This window comes from Petaurus breviceps, unplaced genomic scaffold (assembly GCF_028583685.1).
Source record: "Petaurus breviceps papuanus isolate PSGF00001 unplaced genomic scaffold, PetGlider_PUasm1.0 91133, whole genome shotgun sequence".
Taxonomy (NCBI): Eukaryota; Metazoa; Chordata; class Mammalia; order Diprotodontia; family Petauridae; genus Petaurus; species Petaurus breviceps.
Window position 1 is genome coordinate 22,854,226 of NW_027187419.1, and position 16,290 is coordinate 22,870,515.

General features: G+C 35.5%; 1 protein-coding gene across 1 annotated transcript in view; it reads right to left on the reverse strand.

Annotated features, from left to right (window-relative positions):
• The window catches only part of CNTN5 (contactin 5), a 1,715,246-nt gene that overhangs the window by 439,507 nt on the left and 1,259,449 nt on the right, over window positions 1–16,290 (reverse strand). The window lies entirely within an intron of this gene.

Below are 16,290 nucleotides of genomic sequence, written 5' to 3' on the forward strand. Positions count from 1 at the left end.
TCATGCAGGCAACGTTGTACTACAGAAAAGTCATACAGTCTGCTTGTAGCAAATAGATTTTCATCGAGCTTTCTATATATTGTGGCCTTTCATCTTCAAAGATCACACACGTATGGTATTCAAGTCACAAACATTTTGATAAATATTGAAGGATGTCTTCCCTCAATTAAGAAAAGAACAAACATTGGAATTAGAAAGGTTAATTCTACAAGGGAAAAAAATCATTCTGCTATTTGACTCATTTCCTAAGTCAAGGATTCCCCAATTTTATATATATATATATATATATTTTTTGGAGGGGGGAAGGTAGGGCAATTGGGGTTAAGTGACTTGCCCAAGGTCACATAGCTAGTTTTTGTGTTAAGTGTCTGAGGCTGGATTTGAACTCAGGTCCTCCTGATTCCAAGGCCAGTGCTCGATTCACTGTGCCACCTAGTTGCCCCCAAATTTTTTATTAGATGGAACTACTTGTGATTTCCCTCATGATGATGAAGATCATGATAATGATGATTGTTGTCCTTCATTCTTGAAGAGGACCAAAATGACATCACTATGCTAGAGTCAAGTTTCAGTGTGTCCAACTGTGGCTGATCAGACCAATCCAAGCTGGGAATGCTCTATCACAGGTCTGGCACAAATAGTCCATGTGAACATTTGGGGTGAATTCTCTAAATCTGTGCATCCTGCATTTCCTTTGAGCTGTTTCAATTCTGCCCAAAACCTTGAGATAATAGAGGTTAGGAGTCAGGTCATAGGGAAAGATGGAGAGGAAGGAGATCTACAACACTGAGTATAGAAGTATAAGGATGGGCTAGTGATGTCACTGCTTTTCTTCTGACAAACTGCAGAGAGGAGCCAAGGTAAAGAAATATACTGAGTTAAAATCCCATCTATTCACTGGCAACCTTTGTCTTAAAGTCCAAGGCATAAGTTCATAACCTATGCACTTTTAAAGCACATATTTTGATAACTTTATTTTAATATACTTGGTTTCCTTTATATTCTTATGCATTTAAAAACATTATTCTGTGAAGGTGTTCATATACTTGTAATGTAATACCAAGCAAAGCAACTTCCCAAGGGTCAAAATACCAGCATAGGTGCTCTCCTTTTATTCAGTGACAAATTAAGAACAGAGAGAATCAACATATAGCATAATTCAAAATACAGCATTTACCAAGTGTGATTTAATCAAGTACTACCCCACCCCTGGACATCACATTCATTTAATCAATCACAAAGTCCCTCTTCTAAATACTACTCCACCCCTAGGCTGTACATTCATTTAGTCCATCACAAAGCCCCTGTTCTCAAATGGAGATTAGTTTCCAATCATAAGTAAAGTACATTCATTGGTTCAATCACAGAGCACAAAAAGGTCAAAAGTTCCCCACCCTTGGATCACAATTGAATCTACCCCAGAGTTACAACAAGCTTAAGCACAGAATTCAATACCCAAATGGAGGTCTTTTCTTCATCTTGACAGGAGGCAAGTTCTTAGCAATCTTTGTTCCTGGGGGGACAAGCTAAGCAAGGCCACAAGATACATTGTCAGTGTCTTCATTAATTCATTCTCTGTCTGCAGAACAGTCCTAGGACCCCTGAAAACATTAGCAAAACCATCTTCCAAGATTTCTGTAAACATACAACAAGAAAATTTTTCTTCAGGGCTTCTGAACCAACATCAAGGTTCCATCTGCAACAACAGGACTGTCTTTCACCAGTGGACAAATCTGGTAAAACAATATCAAAACTGACAAACAAAGTACCAGCATAACAGCCATGTATCCTCAGTCCTTGGCAGCTCTGGGTGGCAGCTCTCAAAAGTCCTGGGCAATTCAAAGTGGCCCTCAGCAATCCTCTCAGTCTCTCTCTGCCTCCAAAGGTGCTTCTTCCAAAAAGTTCTTCTGCCTCTCTCTTTTCTTGTGTCTCTCTAAATTTATGTCACCAGCTCCTCCCAGTTTAGCACACTCTTTTCACATCAACAAGTCCATCCCACAAGTTGGGATTCACCAGTTCTGGGTTTTAACACAATCAAACAAAAAACCAAGCCAATACAGGGGGATCTTTAAATTTCATTACTATTACAATGCTTTACTATATTGTCAAAGGGTCAAGGAGACAAAAAATGTTAACAGCCCCTGGTCTAAGGCCATATGGAAACACAATAATACTGCAGGAACTGGGAAGAAAACATCTTGCCTGAGACAGGGCACTAACTGAACCTGGACTAATGAAGATGTGGATTCAGATTTCAACTTAGATACTAACTGTGTGACCCTGGACAAGTCATTTCCCTCAGTCTTCCTTCCCGTCTACAAAATGAGACTTTTAGATTTGATTTTCTTCTTGTAATTTCTAGCTCTAAATCTGAGATCCTGTGATCTTACAAAACTGTGAAATTAATAAGAATGAGAGAATGCCATTGTTAGAAGAGAACATGGCAGCCATCAACTCTTAACTGTACCTCCAAATGAATTATCAGTACACCATGATCAAGTAATCATTTAGCCTTTACTTGAATATCTCCAATGATCACATGCTTTCCTTTATAATTCATATTATTATCAATGAAAATATGTTAGATTATTTTATTTGTTTAATATATAAACACTGTGGGACTGGATTGATAAAAAAAATTGTGGTCTGATGGATTGATTGGAAGCTACCTACAAAATATAGAACATGATTTCAAAGCTGATCAAGTTTATATGTGGAATTATATATATTTTTTCCCTTGTAGAATTAACCTTTCTAATTCCAATAAATCCCTTACTTTTATTTTTTTTGTCATAAATTTAACAATCATAACCAAACACAATCCAGTTTAAAAAGAAAAAAAGAGAATTTTATATGAAAATATGAACTTTTGTTGTATTGTTTATATGTCTAGATATACATAAATGAATATATGTATATAAATATATGTATGTATACATACATACACATATGTAAACATTTAATAAGAGAATTACATCACTCTATTTGTGTCCTCTGAAAGTCCTGGTTTCCTTTGAAGATTTTTTTTCATATTTTATTGACATGATTTTCTTTTTTCCCTCATTTCAATCACTTTCTATGAATATACTCTCTCTCATCTTTAATAGCTTTCCCTGTTATAAAACAAGTATAGTCAAGTAAAACAGATCCACACTGTGGTCATGTCTGAAACTGTATGTTTCATTCTGCATTTTTCATCCATAACCTCTCTACCAAGAAATTAGATCCATGTTTGATTATTTGCTTTCTGAAGCTGTGATTGAGTACCACATTGATTCTAATTTTGAAGTCTTTCAAAGATGTTTTGTTCTACAATTATTTTTAATATGAAAATTGTTCTGTTTCTGTGCATTTCAGGCTACAACTGATGGAATCCTAATAAAGCTGCCCCCAGCCCCAATATTCTAACTTCATTATAGGCCTGTCCCTACTGACCAGCAGGCCCACTGCACCTACCTAGGGCCCCCCATGTCCTAACTTATTTGTATATGCCTCACTGCTCACTAGAACAACAGGTGTGTCCCTGATCTCTTAGTTCCCACAGAAACAGCAGGTGGGTCCATATGATGGGAACCTAGCTACTGCCTCTACCTGGTCACTGCCTCAGACCCATTCCCATATAAACAGGTGTGTTCTTGTATTCAATCACAATCACACCATCCATCTAGCCCAACACAGGACCACAATGGTTAGCCAATTGGAGGGCAGAATGACCAGAATGTTTAACCACCGAACCATAGATGGGACCCCTCCTCCATTACCTAATCCCTTAAGAAACTCCTCCTGACTTTTTAATATTAATGTTATTTCTCTATTCTATGTAAATTTCTGTTCTGTAATTGTATCTTTACCCTATAAAAATCCATCTTGCTTTCTCTAAAGTTGCTGGTTCCTCCTGGAACTTATCCTACTTCATGACAGGCATCAGTCTCAATAAATGCCTGTACTTGGATTAGAGGTGGTCTGACTCTGAATTCTTTGAGACAGTTATACCACAACACATCATGAAACCATAATAGTTTTGGCATGAGCAGAACCCTTACCTTAACAACTTTTTGGCATCCTTGGGTTTAAACATCAAGAAAAGCTCACAAGATATCTTGTGGTTTACAGGCTAGATTTCTTTCTTAAGGACCATGCCTCAAACTCAAATCACTCTGACTCTCATTGATTGACCAACAATAGGGACCAGCCCAAGCCTCACTTGGTCATTGTTTTCCTTCCTCTTCTCACCCCCTCTGCAACTCGGAGTCAGTGTAAATAGCAATTCATTCTGTTTTGGCCAAAAATCCCTGAGGGTTTCCCCTCCCAGACTGATTTTTTTGACTAGGTAAAAGGTGCCATTCTTTACCTCATTTCTTACAAAGCCTTAATCACTGAATAGGTGTTGCCTCAGTCAAATGGAGACCTGGGAAAGACTTTAGCTTAAAAAGGCCAAGGTCTCCTACTACATTGGGAAGAGTATTGAATAGACTCATAATTTATCTTAGTTCTAAATAGCACTGATGCCACCAAGTTCATATTCCAAAACTATATCATTGCCAGGACTCTGCTCCTCAGAGTATTGATAGCCTGTATTCCCTACACCAAAAATGGAAAATAATGTTGGAAAAGGTCCAGGACCCAGATCCATTTCTCTGACAACATATGGCTTAGGGGTAGGAGGGAAGGAATACCCAGAGCCTTTTCTCCTACAGCATGGTTCTCTCATTGAAAGCCATTAAGAAAGATGTCATCTCCATCACTCAGACATGAATACAGTAAAAATGCCTGCTGAAGCTGACTCTGGGCCTTTTTGTAGATGCTAACAGTTCTGACTATACAGACAATGGTGGGGAGGGGAAAAGCCTCCCTCAACCATGTGGTGTGCCAACCAAAACCAGCTACAGAATGTCCATGAATATTTCATTCCTTATGATTCTCCCAGAAGCAGCTCCATCTAAGCACACTGAAGAAGGCAACATATTCACCAGATGCCCATTACAAAAGTAATCAAAACATTGATTCCAAGAAAGAAGGAATGTAAACAACCAAGAGGATTCGAAAAAAGCCTCATATAAGAGATGGCACCTGAGTTGTGGTATGAATCTCACATTTTCCAAGGTGGGAAGAAGGTATGCCCTTAAGACACGAAGGACCACGTGCACAAAGGCCTCTGATCAGGACACAGGGTCTCATACAGAATCAGTCTGTATATAAGTATTTTTATGCCTTATTCTCGTCAAAAGACAGGCCAAGGCATTCTTGAACTTAAAAGCATTTAAGGATCATTCTCACACCAAAAATCTAGATCAAAGAGGATGTACTGTCATGGAAAGGAAGGGTGGGGCATGGCAATCCCAAAAGGTCACAACACATTAGGAAACCCCAACAGTTTCTGGGTGGACAGAGCCCCCACCTCAACAGTTTTTATGGTTTAAACCACAACACAACCAGTTCTACCTTTGGCTGCTAAGTGAATAATCAATCTGGTTCCGATATGATGATGCCCATTTGTAGAGTTGCCTTTTGGGTTGTTGACAAAGCATTTACAATGACTAACACGTTATCTTAACAAAACTCTACAGTCTTTGTCCAGCTTCATTTTTTGTACTCCAAGGTTAATCATGCCTATTTTTCCAATTATATTTTGATATCCTACTTTAGAATTCCAATCTCCTAATATGAGTGTGACATTATTTTGTCCGTGACTTATAGAAGATGTGGATCTTAATAGAACTGATCAATATTGAACCCTTCAGCATCAGTGATTAGATCATAGACTTGTATGACTGTGATGTTGAACAGTTTGCCTTGGATTCAATCAGATATAATTCTGTCATTTTTGAGATTATATGCCAGTACTGTTTTTCTCATCCTTTTATTGACTATAAGGGTTACTCTATTTCTTCTAAGGGATTCTTGCTCAAACCAGTATATGTTGTGATCTTCTGAATTAAATTCACCCATTCCTGTTGATTTACTAAACCGTTACACTAAAGATCTCAGTGTTTAATCTTTCCATCTCCTGTTTTACCACATTCATTTCACCTTGATTCACAGATTTTACATTCCAGGTTTCTATGCGATATTGATCTTTAAAGCATTGGATTTTCCTGTTATCTCCAGACACATTTTGCAGCTGAGCATCTTTTTGGCTTTAACCCTGCTGTTTCGTTAGTTCTGGAGCTAGTTGTCCTCCACTCTTCCCCAGTAGCATGCTGGACATCTTCTGACCTGGGGGGCTCATCTTCTGGTGTCATATCTTTTATCATTTTAAGATTGTCCATGGGGTTTTCTTAGCAAAGATACTAGAGCAGTTTGCCATTTCCTTCTCCAGTGGATCATGTTTTGTCAGAACTTTCCACTATAATCTGTCTGTCTTGGATAACCCTGCACAGCATAGGCCCAAAGTTTCGTTGAACTACACAAGCCTCTCCACCACCACAAGGCAGTGTTCCAGGAACAGGTAGTGAAATTCGTCACACTTTGTCTATAAAACAAATCTTTCCTCTGGTTTCTCAGGAGGAAAATCTTTAGAATAATTTCTGGGATACAGATTTGGAGTTGTAAAGGCCCTCAGAGATCAGCTGGACAAATTGCATATTTACAGATGGGAAAGCTGAGACTGAAAGAAGTTAAATGACTTGTTCAAAGAAACACAGGTAGTAAGTAGCAGAACTGGATTGTTATCTCAGGATTCCTGACATCACATCTAATGCTCTTGACATTCCATGGTATAGATTTGAGTCACAATTGACGTGTATTCTTCCCAATGTCCATTGCCTGTTAGAGTTAGTATTTTGCTTATATAATCAACTGATGAAATTATTGGCACCTTTATATTATTTAAACTCTGAATTTTATACTTAATATGTGATAGAAGAGGAAGAATGCTGGATCTAGAGTGATAATACCTGTATTCACATTCTGCCACTTGCCACCTCTGTGGCTTTGGGCAAATCAATTATCTGCTTTAAACTTTGGCTCCTCATCTATAGTATGAGGAGACATACTAGATGACCTATAGGTATATGGTGCTGACAAAGTAAAAACATTTCATAATAATCTCTAATTTTGAGAAATTATTTTCTAGTCTTGAGAATTAAAAGAGGTATTATAGAAATATCAATGGAGACACCAACAAAATTTCCTGGTGAACATCAAAGATCTAGAACCATGCCTTACAGCTATAATTGATCCCAATCCTCTACATGAGGCCAAATGACACTGCTGGGACAATTAGTTCCATAAGAAGAGAACTGATTAAGGCATGCCCACTGTCACTTGCTGGAAATATAGGAATTCCACTGAGAGTCAAATTGCACAGGATTAAAAGTGGGAGATGAGAGAGGATAGACAAGGAGTGTGGACAGTTCCCCTCTGCTTCCTTCTCCCCAGTCCCCCCAACAACCTGGAGTTTGGCAGTGAAAAGCAGGACAGATATAAAATATCACCTGGGCAGGATGGTAGTCCTGATAAGGTAGGGCAGGTAAGAATAGTCAAGGGTATTTTAAGGATGGAGATTAGGGTATGTTCAGAGGTGATAAGGAAAGGACCAGTGGAAAACAAAATCAGGGGAGGGGGAGAGGGAAATGATGATCAAATAGGCAAGTAGTGGGGGCAGAAGGAAAAGGATACATATAAAAATTATTAAAAGAATTCCAGTGAAGATTTTTATATCAATCTATTTGTCACAGTTATGACTACATGAATGGCAAGTATTTTTCATCCCTTTGCTGCTTTACTTATAAAATGATTTATAATAATCATACAGTTTTCTCAAAAAGAAGGTTATAAACTAGTGGTAGTGCTCATTTCACCAATAACATTCCTGTTATTTTACTCAATTGACCTCTAAATTCAAGGACATCTATTAGCAGCAAACTACTAGAGGGCAGATCCATTTATATAAATCTTATTTAAATCCAAGTTGACCTTCATGGAGATCCTACAATGACTTCCAAGATGCTGCCATAACTTATATTGGAATTCCTCCTGGCCCTTACCCCAGCCTAGTAAGGTTTCTTCTGTTAACTGAAACTGCCTGTGTTTTCTAGTTTTTGTAGTTTAGTTTTGTAGTTTTGTATGGGGTGTGGGGGAGTGTTAAATTATGATCCATTTAATTCAGGGTTATCTAATATAGGCATTCCAAGACACCTGCAACAACTCTGTGAATCATTATTTACCAATAATTTTGGCAATGAGAGAATAAATATTTATAGACAATAAATTTCTTTTCTCTGTTTTTGAAAAAGATCAAGCCTTTTTGAGGGGTCTCACAAATGCTCAATTAGATCTTCAAATAAAATTGCAGTTTCACATCCTGCACACAATGCAAAAAGCTGACATCTTGTATTTGGAAAGGATTTTCCAGCAGTGCCAAAAATGAAAACAGTAAAGAAAGCAAAATATTTGGAAATTCACTGATTTATTCAAATTTAAAAATACCTTTCCTTTTTAAAAATTAACATTTATTGAATATACTTTTCAATTGTAGGTTTTTTGTCTATTCCAATGAATAACCATTTATCAAGTGCCTATTAAGTGCCAGACACTGAACTAGAGACACTGAGAATAACAACAGCAATAACAACATCTAGCACTTAAAGATTTGCAAAGCACTTTTCATACATTATCACATTTGGTTTTCACAATAATCTTGTTAGGTAGATGCTATTATTTTTATTCCCATTTTTCAGATGAGGAAATTGAGGCTCATAGTCATTGAGTGATTTGATGCCCAGGTTCATATAAAGCAGTTAATAAGTACCTGAGACAGCATTGATTTGAACATTTCTAATAGTCTATGGATGATACTAAATAGCTGCCTATACAAATAGCTCACATTCTTTTGGGGAGACAGAATGTATACAAATTCTCACATATAACATATGCATATACACTTATATGCAAACCAAACATCAGGTGACTTCATGGAGGCAGCACTAGCAGCTGAAGGGATCAGGAAAAAGGTGGATTTTGAATTTTGCTTATTCTTTGTATAGGGTTATCACAGTGAAATGTGAGGATGTCTCAATGCCCAACTTTCTAAGACTTTCTCAGCAAAATATCTACATAGTGAAGGTTATTTTATTTTTAAAGTCTTTGTTCCTTAAGACTTTTCAGTAATCACACTAATTTGTAAGGTTGTGTTTTAATGCTTTGTGCCTTGCAGACTTTTCAGACAATAGTTGAAATTAATTCAATATCGTAAAGCAGTGTCCTCTCTACGAGCCCCTGAAAATTGAGATGTCTCTGGGTGTGTGAATCAAGAAGACTTCAAAGGGGTATTTTGACTCATTTCTCAGATGGTAAATGGTGCCACTTAATCCAAAGTAAGGCAGTTAACATGATGAAATGTATAGAGCACAGGAATTGGAATCCAAACTCATTTTCCTGAGTTCAAATCCAGCCTCAAATACAACCTGTGTGAGCCTAGACAAATAACTTAACCTTGTTTATCTCAGTTACTTTATCAGTAAAATTAAATGGAGAAGGAAACAGCAAACCACTGTAGTATCTTTGCCAAAAGAATCATAAAAAAAGGAATCATGAAGAATTGAACATGACTGAACATTAAAAATTCTAAATGTTGGGAAGATGAATCAAGATTTATTAGATCTGTGAAGTCCTTAGAAAAGTTTTCATTGTGTACATAATTTCAAAATCTCTATCTCAACATTCTCTAATTCTCCTAAAATACAAGGAGCAAGTACTTTTCATCAGAATGAAAAAGATATGGAAGAGGAACAGATGTGGGTAAAAGGATCTTAAGTGGATTGTTTGTAATGAGATTCATAGGGCAAATGGATGTGAAGTACTCTATGCATTAAACGATTTAATTAACAATAGAGCCTTCACATGGAACACATTTTCTTAATACTGGTAGCAGTATATGGATACATTAGAGGATATTCAGAATGTTGAAGCTATTTTGCTATTTAGTAGAACTCCTCACTTTATTTATTTATTTATTTTAAATTGAACTGCCCAGTTGTATTGTTTAGAAGAGAATTGTTTGCAAATGGGAAAGGTGATGGGCTATTATTACAAATATCTCCGAACTTACCTTTCCTTTTCTATCCATGTAATATAAGAGCTAAATGAAACTTAAAGTTATTGTACCTACTAAAGAAGTTCAACTACAGACAATCTGCTTTATTTTTATACACTATTACTGAAAGGCAGCATGGTGTGGTGTCTAGGGAGCCAGAATCAGAGTCTGGAAGACCTGACTTCAACGTCTTGGACATATATTCTCTGGGTGATACTGGTCAAGTCACCTAGCCTCTTAGGTTGCATTGAAGCCACTCTCTAAACCTATAAGTTATAAAGAAGGTGCTAACCTGCAATGGTAGAGGGAGCTCCCTATACCAGTAAAATCGCAGTAAATCTGTAACCATGCTTTAACAGCTTTAATTTTTTATATTGGGTTGTTTTAGCCAAAGAATTTATCAGCAAATCACTGAGCCTACTAGCAAATATACCTCTTAGAGATTAACTTGGGCCTCAGAATGCACATAGTCTTTTGCTGGAACCTTACTTGAACTTTTTCTAGCATGATAGGAACTTCCAATATGTGAGCTCCTCTGATAAAGTTTTCAAAAAGCCAGGTTTACTCCACGACATGGTGATACATCAGAGCAATAAATATAAAAATATTTATAACATACTATAACTAATAATGTAATTCAGTTAAGCACTTTTCATAAAAATTAAAATTTTGATAAAATAAAATTTAGTAGTTATAAAGTGTTATATAATCACTCTTATTAATTTTCACAACTCCATGATATAATTCAGCAATATTATGCCCATTTTCAGCTGACCTAATTGAGAGTAGAGAGAATTAAAGACGGGGTTTCTTAATGTTCATTATGTCAGAACCCTTTGACAGTCTGATGAAGCCTATATACAGCCCCTCTCAAATTAACATTTGTTATCTGCATTCATATTCTGGGAAATGTTAAAATTACCTTAAATTCCATTTTAAAGATAATGAAAATAAGCATGTAATTTTTTTCTCATCCAAGTTCATGAAGTTCCAGGGAGGTACATGAACTCCAGGTTTAAGGTAACATAGAAAGTAAATAGCAACAACATTACTACCATTTTAAAATTGGCACAGTGAAGCTTATTATGAAGGAAAGTTGATAGCATAAACTACCACTGTTGACTTTTTTAAACAAGTTGCACAAGTAGGGAATTAAAGTGAGTTTCCCCCCTAATTATCTACTGCCATTGAGCAGAAGGAGGAATCATGCAGAAATTCATGCAAAAGATTATCTGGCAACTTTTGTGGGTGGAGTCAAAATGACAGAGTAGAAAAAAACACTTGATTGAGCTCTCCCATCATTCCCCTCCAAATAATTTAAAAAGAGCACTTAAGATGGAATTCTGGAGTGGCAACGCCAACAAAAGATCAGAGGCCAAGACAACTTAGGAAGTCAGAAATAGAGAACTGTGACATGGGAATGAAGGTTGGCTCAAAGACCACGGACATGAAACAATAATGGTGGGATGAGGTGGTCATGACAGAAGCACAACAGATTCAGGAACTCTCCAGACAGAGAGCAAGGGGACTTGAAAATGGTCAGAAATAGATTACAGGGGACGCTCATGATAGAACTGGATGCAGGATCAGAGGATTTTTGGCAAATCTACTGCATATAAACACTTCTAGATCAAAGTTTAAGGGCAGAAAGGAGCCCTTTTGTTCAAGAGGCAGTGGGAGTTCTAAGAGAGAGTATTGTTTTTGGTCCCAAAGGATCAGGGACCTTTAGGAATAGTATGAATTCTGGTCCCAATGGATCAGGGTAAGGAAGAGAACACAGACCAGAAGAAATATTACCTTGAAAGTACAAAAAAATTCCAAACTCCTAGACCTAACTCTAAAAATAATTAGAAGTTATAACTCTAAAAATAGGCAAGAAGCCTGAAACTTGAGAAAGTATTCCTCCCCACTGTCCACAGCAGAAACAGGGCCCAACTTAAAAATAAAGTTCAAAATCAAGAAGTGAGGGATGGGTGGATGTGAGCAAACAACAACCAAAGAACCTGGCCATATGATGACAGGGGAAAGTCAAGACACAAACTCAGAAGAATTCAATGAAGTCAAAATATCTACAAAGTCTCAAAGAAAGATATAAATTGGACACAAGCTCAACAAGAATTCCTGGAACAGCAAAACAGTGATTTTCAATATCAAATAAGAGTGGTAGAAGAAAAAAATAGATAAAAAAATGAAAGTAAATGAAGAAAATTATGAAAAGATATCACCTTGGTAAAAGAGGAAGAAAAAATACTGAGGAAAATAACAACTAAAAACAGAACCGGTCAAATTTGGAAAAGAGGTACAATAATTTATTGATGAAAATAATTCCTTAAAAATATAAATTGGTCAAATGGAAAAAGAGATATAAAAACTTACTGAAGAAAATAATTCCTTAAAAAATAAGAATCAGGGGCAGCTAGGTGGCACAATGAATAGAGCACCAGCCCTAGAGTCAGGAGGACCTGAGTTCAAATCCAGCCTCAAACACTTAACACTTACTAGTTGTGTGATCTTGGGCAAGTAATTTAACCCCAATTGCCCTGCCTCTCCCCTCCCTCCAAAAAGCAAAAAAAAATTATTGGGCAAGTAGAAGTTAATAACTCCATGAGACATTAAGAAACAAAGTAAAAAGAATGGAAAAAAATAGAAGAAAATATAAAATATTTCATTAGGAAAACTCCTCCCAGCTATCCTGGATAATAGACCAAGGAGATGTAATTTAATAATTATTGGACTACCTGAAGCTATGATCAGAGAAAGAACCTAGAAATAATATCTCTAGAAAGTTATCAAGGAAAATTGTTCTGATATCCTAAAATCAAAGGGAAAATTTGAAATTAAAATAATCCACTAACCATCACCTGACAGAGATCTCAAAATGAAAACTCCCAGGACTATTATAGACAAATTTCTGAGAACCAAGATGAAAGAGAAAATACTATGTTATAATAACTGTGATTGTGAATGGGATCCACTTATCCATAAAATGGAGTCAGTTAATAGAATGAATTAGGCACCTAAAATCCAACAATATTTTGTTTACAAGAAACACAATTGAAACAGAGATACACAATGAAAATAAAGGATTGTAGCATAATTTATTATACTAACGTAAAAAGGGCAGGCATCGCACTCATGATCTCAGATAAAGCAAAAGCAAAAATAGACCTAATTAAAAGAGATAAACATAAAAAAGAGATAAACATGGAAAGTACATCTTGCTAAAGGGCACTATAGAGAACATAGCATACAAATCCTTAAAGGAAAAGTTAATGAATTATGGGAAGAAATAGACAGTAAATATATACCAGTAGGGGACCTCAATGTTTCCTTCTTATAACTAGATAAGTCTAATTATAAAATAAACAAGAAAGAAGTTAAGGAAATGAGTGAAAGCTTAGAAAAGTTTCTGGAGAAAACTGAATGGGAATACAAAGGCATATACCTGTTTTTTTCAGCTTCACCTCACATTTTCACAAGAATTGACAAGTATTAGGGCACTTAAAAACCTCACAACAAAATTCAGAAAAGCAGAATATTAAATGTACCTTTTTTTCAGGCCATAAGGCAATTAAAGTTACATTCTATAAAGAACTGTGGAATAATAGATTAAAAATTAATTGGAAACTAAATGATCTATCCTTAAAGAACGAGTATGTCAAAGAACAAATAATGACATAATGAACAGACAATATTCTAAAATTTGCAAGATATTACCAAAGAAAATTTGTATCTCTAAATGCAAGTGTCACTAAAAAAGGGGGAGAGTAGATCAATGAATTATGAATGCAACTAAAAAGAAAAACTAAATAAAGAGCAAATTAACTCTCCTCCCCAGTTAAAACACCAAAATTGAAACCTTGAAAATCAAAGTAGAGATTAATAAAATTGAAAGCTAAAAACTGAACTAATGAATAATAATAAGAGCTAATTTTATTTGAAAAGCAAACTAGCCATTGATTAATTAAAAAAAATCAAATTACTAATATCAAAAATGAAAAGGGTGAATGAACCACCAATGGAGATGAAGTTAAAGCAAGCATTAAGAGTTATTTTGCCCAGAGTGAATACTTACAAAAATATGAATAGTCCAGATTAAAAGAAAAGGAAATAGAATGCTTAAATAATGCCATCTATTAAAAAAGTATTAGAATATGTCATAAGTGATTTCCCTAAGAAAACATCTAAAGGACCAGATAGATTCACAAATGAATTTTACCAGATATTTAAGGAACAATGAATCCCAACACTACATAAACTTTTTGAAAAAAAAAATAGCAAAGAATAGTAAAGAAAGAGTCCTAGCAAATTCCTTTAATGAAACAAATATACTTTTGGTACCTAAACCAGGGAGAGCAAAAATAGAAAAAGAAAACTATAGAAAAATTTCCTTAATGTATATCAATACAAAAAATTTAAATAAAACATTAGTGGAGATTACAGAAATATGCCACAAAGATCACACATTATGACCAGGTGAAATTTAAAACTTGGAATGCAGGGCTGGTTCAATCTTAAAACAAACAAGCAACTTAATCATATGATTTTATCAATAGATGCAGAAAAAGCCTGTGACAAAAGATAATATCAATTCTTATTAAAAGAAAAAGACTAGAAAGCATAGGAATAAATGGAACCTTACTTAAAATGTTAAGTGCTACCATCTGAAATCAACAGCAAGCATTATTTATAACAGAGATAAACATGAAATATTTACAATAAGATCAAAGGTGATGTGAGGATATCCATTATCACCATTATTATTCAATATTATACTGGAAGTGGTAGTCAACAATAAGAAAACAAAATTGAAGGAATAAAAATAGCAACAAGGAAACAAAACTATCCCTCTTTGCAGATATGATGGTATATTTAGAGAATCAACTAAACAAAAACTAGTTGTTGAAAGAATTAACTTCAGCAAAGTTGCAGGATCTAAAATAGACCCACAGAAATCATCAGTATTTTTATATACTACCAATAAAACCCAGAACTAAAAGATAGAAAAAGACTTCCATTTAAAATAATAGTAGACAATATAAAATACTAGGGATCTACCTGCCAAGACAAACCCAGGAATTACATCGAATTACAACACACTTTTCACAACAATGGATACATATCTAAACAACTGAACAAATATTATTTGCTCATGGGATAGGCTGAGCCAATATTATAAAAATGACAACTCTACCTCAATTAATTTACTCATTAAGTGTCATACCAATAAAACTACTAAACAATTATTTTATAGAGCTAGAAAAAAATAATAAAAATATTCATCTGGAAGAACAAAAATCAAGACGGGGGGGGGGTACCTGCAGCCTTGAGGCCACCTATGATCTTCTGGGTCCTCAAGTGCAGCCCTTTGACTGAATCTAAACTGTAAAACTTGGACTCAGTCAAAAGGCTGCACCCAGGGACCTAGAAAACCACATGTGGTCTCAGGGATTCAGGTTCCCTACCTCTGGTCAAGACTATCAAGGGAATCAACAACAACAAAAATACATGAAGGAAGGTATCCAGAAGCTCCAGATTTCAAACTGTATTATAAATTGGTAATCATGAAAACAATCAGGTATTGACTAAGAAATAGAGTGGTGGATCAAGGAAAGAGATTAGATACACAACACACAGTCGTATACAACCACAGTTAATCTAGTGTTTGATAAACCCAAAGATCCATGTTTTAACAGTAAGAACTTAACATTTGACAAAAATTGCAAAGTGAAGTTAGTAGAACTAGGAGAACATTTTATACAATAACAGCAATATTGTAAGAATGATCGACTGTGAAATACTTAGCTGCTCTGATCAAGAAAATGATCTAAGACATTTCCAAAGGACCTATAATGAAAAAAATGCTATCTACCTCCAGAGAGTGAACTGATAAACTCTGAATGCAGACTGAAGCATACTCTTTATTTTTTCCTTTTTCTTTTGCAACATGGTTAATATGGGAATGTTTACATGACTTCACATGTATAATAAATATCAAGCTGTTTGTCTTCTCAAGAAGAGGAGAGGGGCAGAAGGAAGGGAGAGAATTTGAAACAACATTTTAAAAACTGTTAATTTTTTTTTACATACAATGAGGAAATATTTAATGAAATAAAATATATAGTTTAAAATTGGTGATGCTAGATTTTGCTTCATAGTAAAGAATACTATTGGGACAGCCAGGTAGCACAGCGTGTAAGAGCACTGGCTCCAGTGTCGGGATGACATGTGGATCAAATCCAGGCTCAGACACT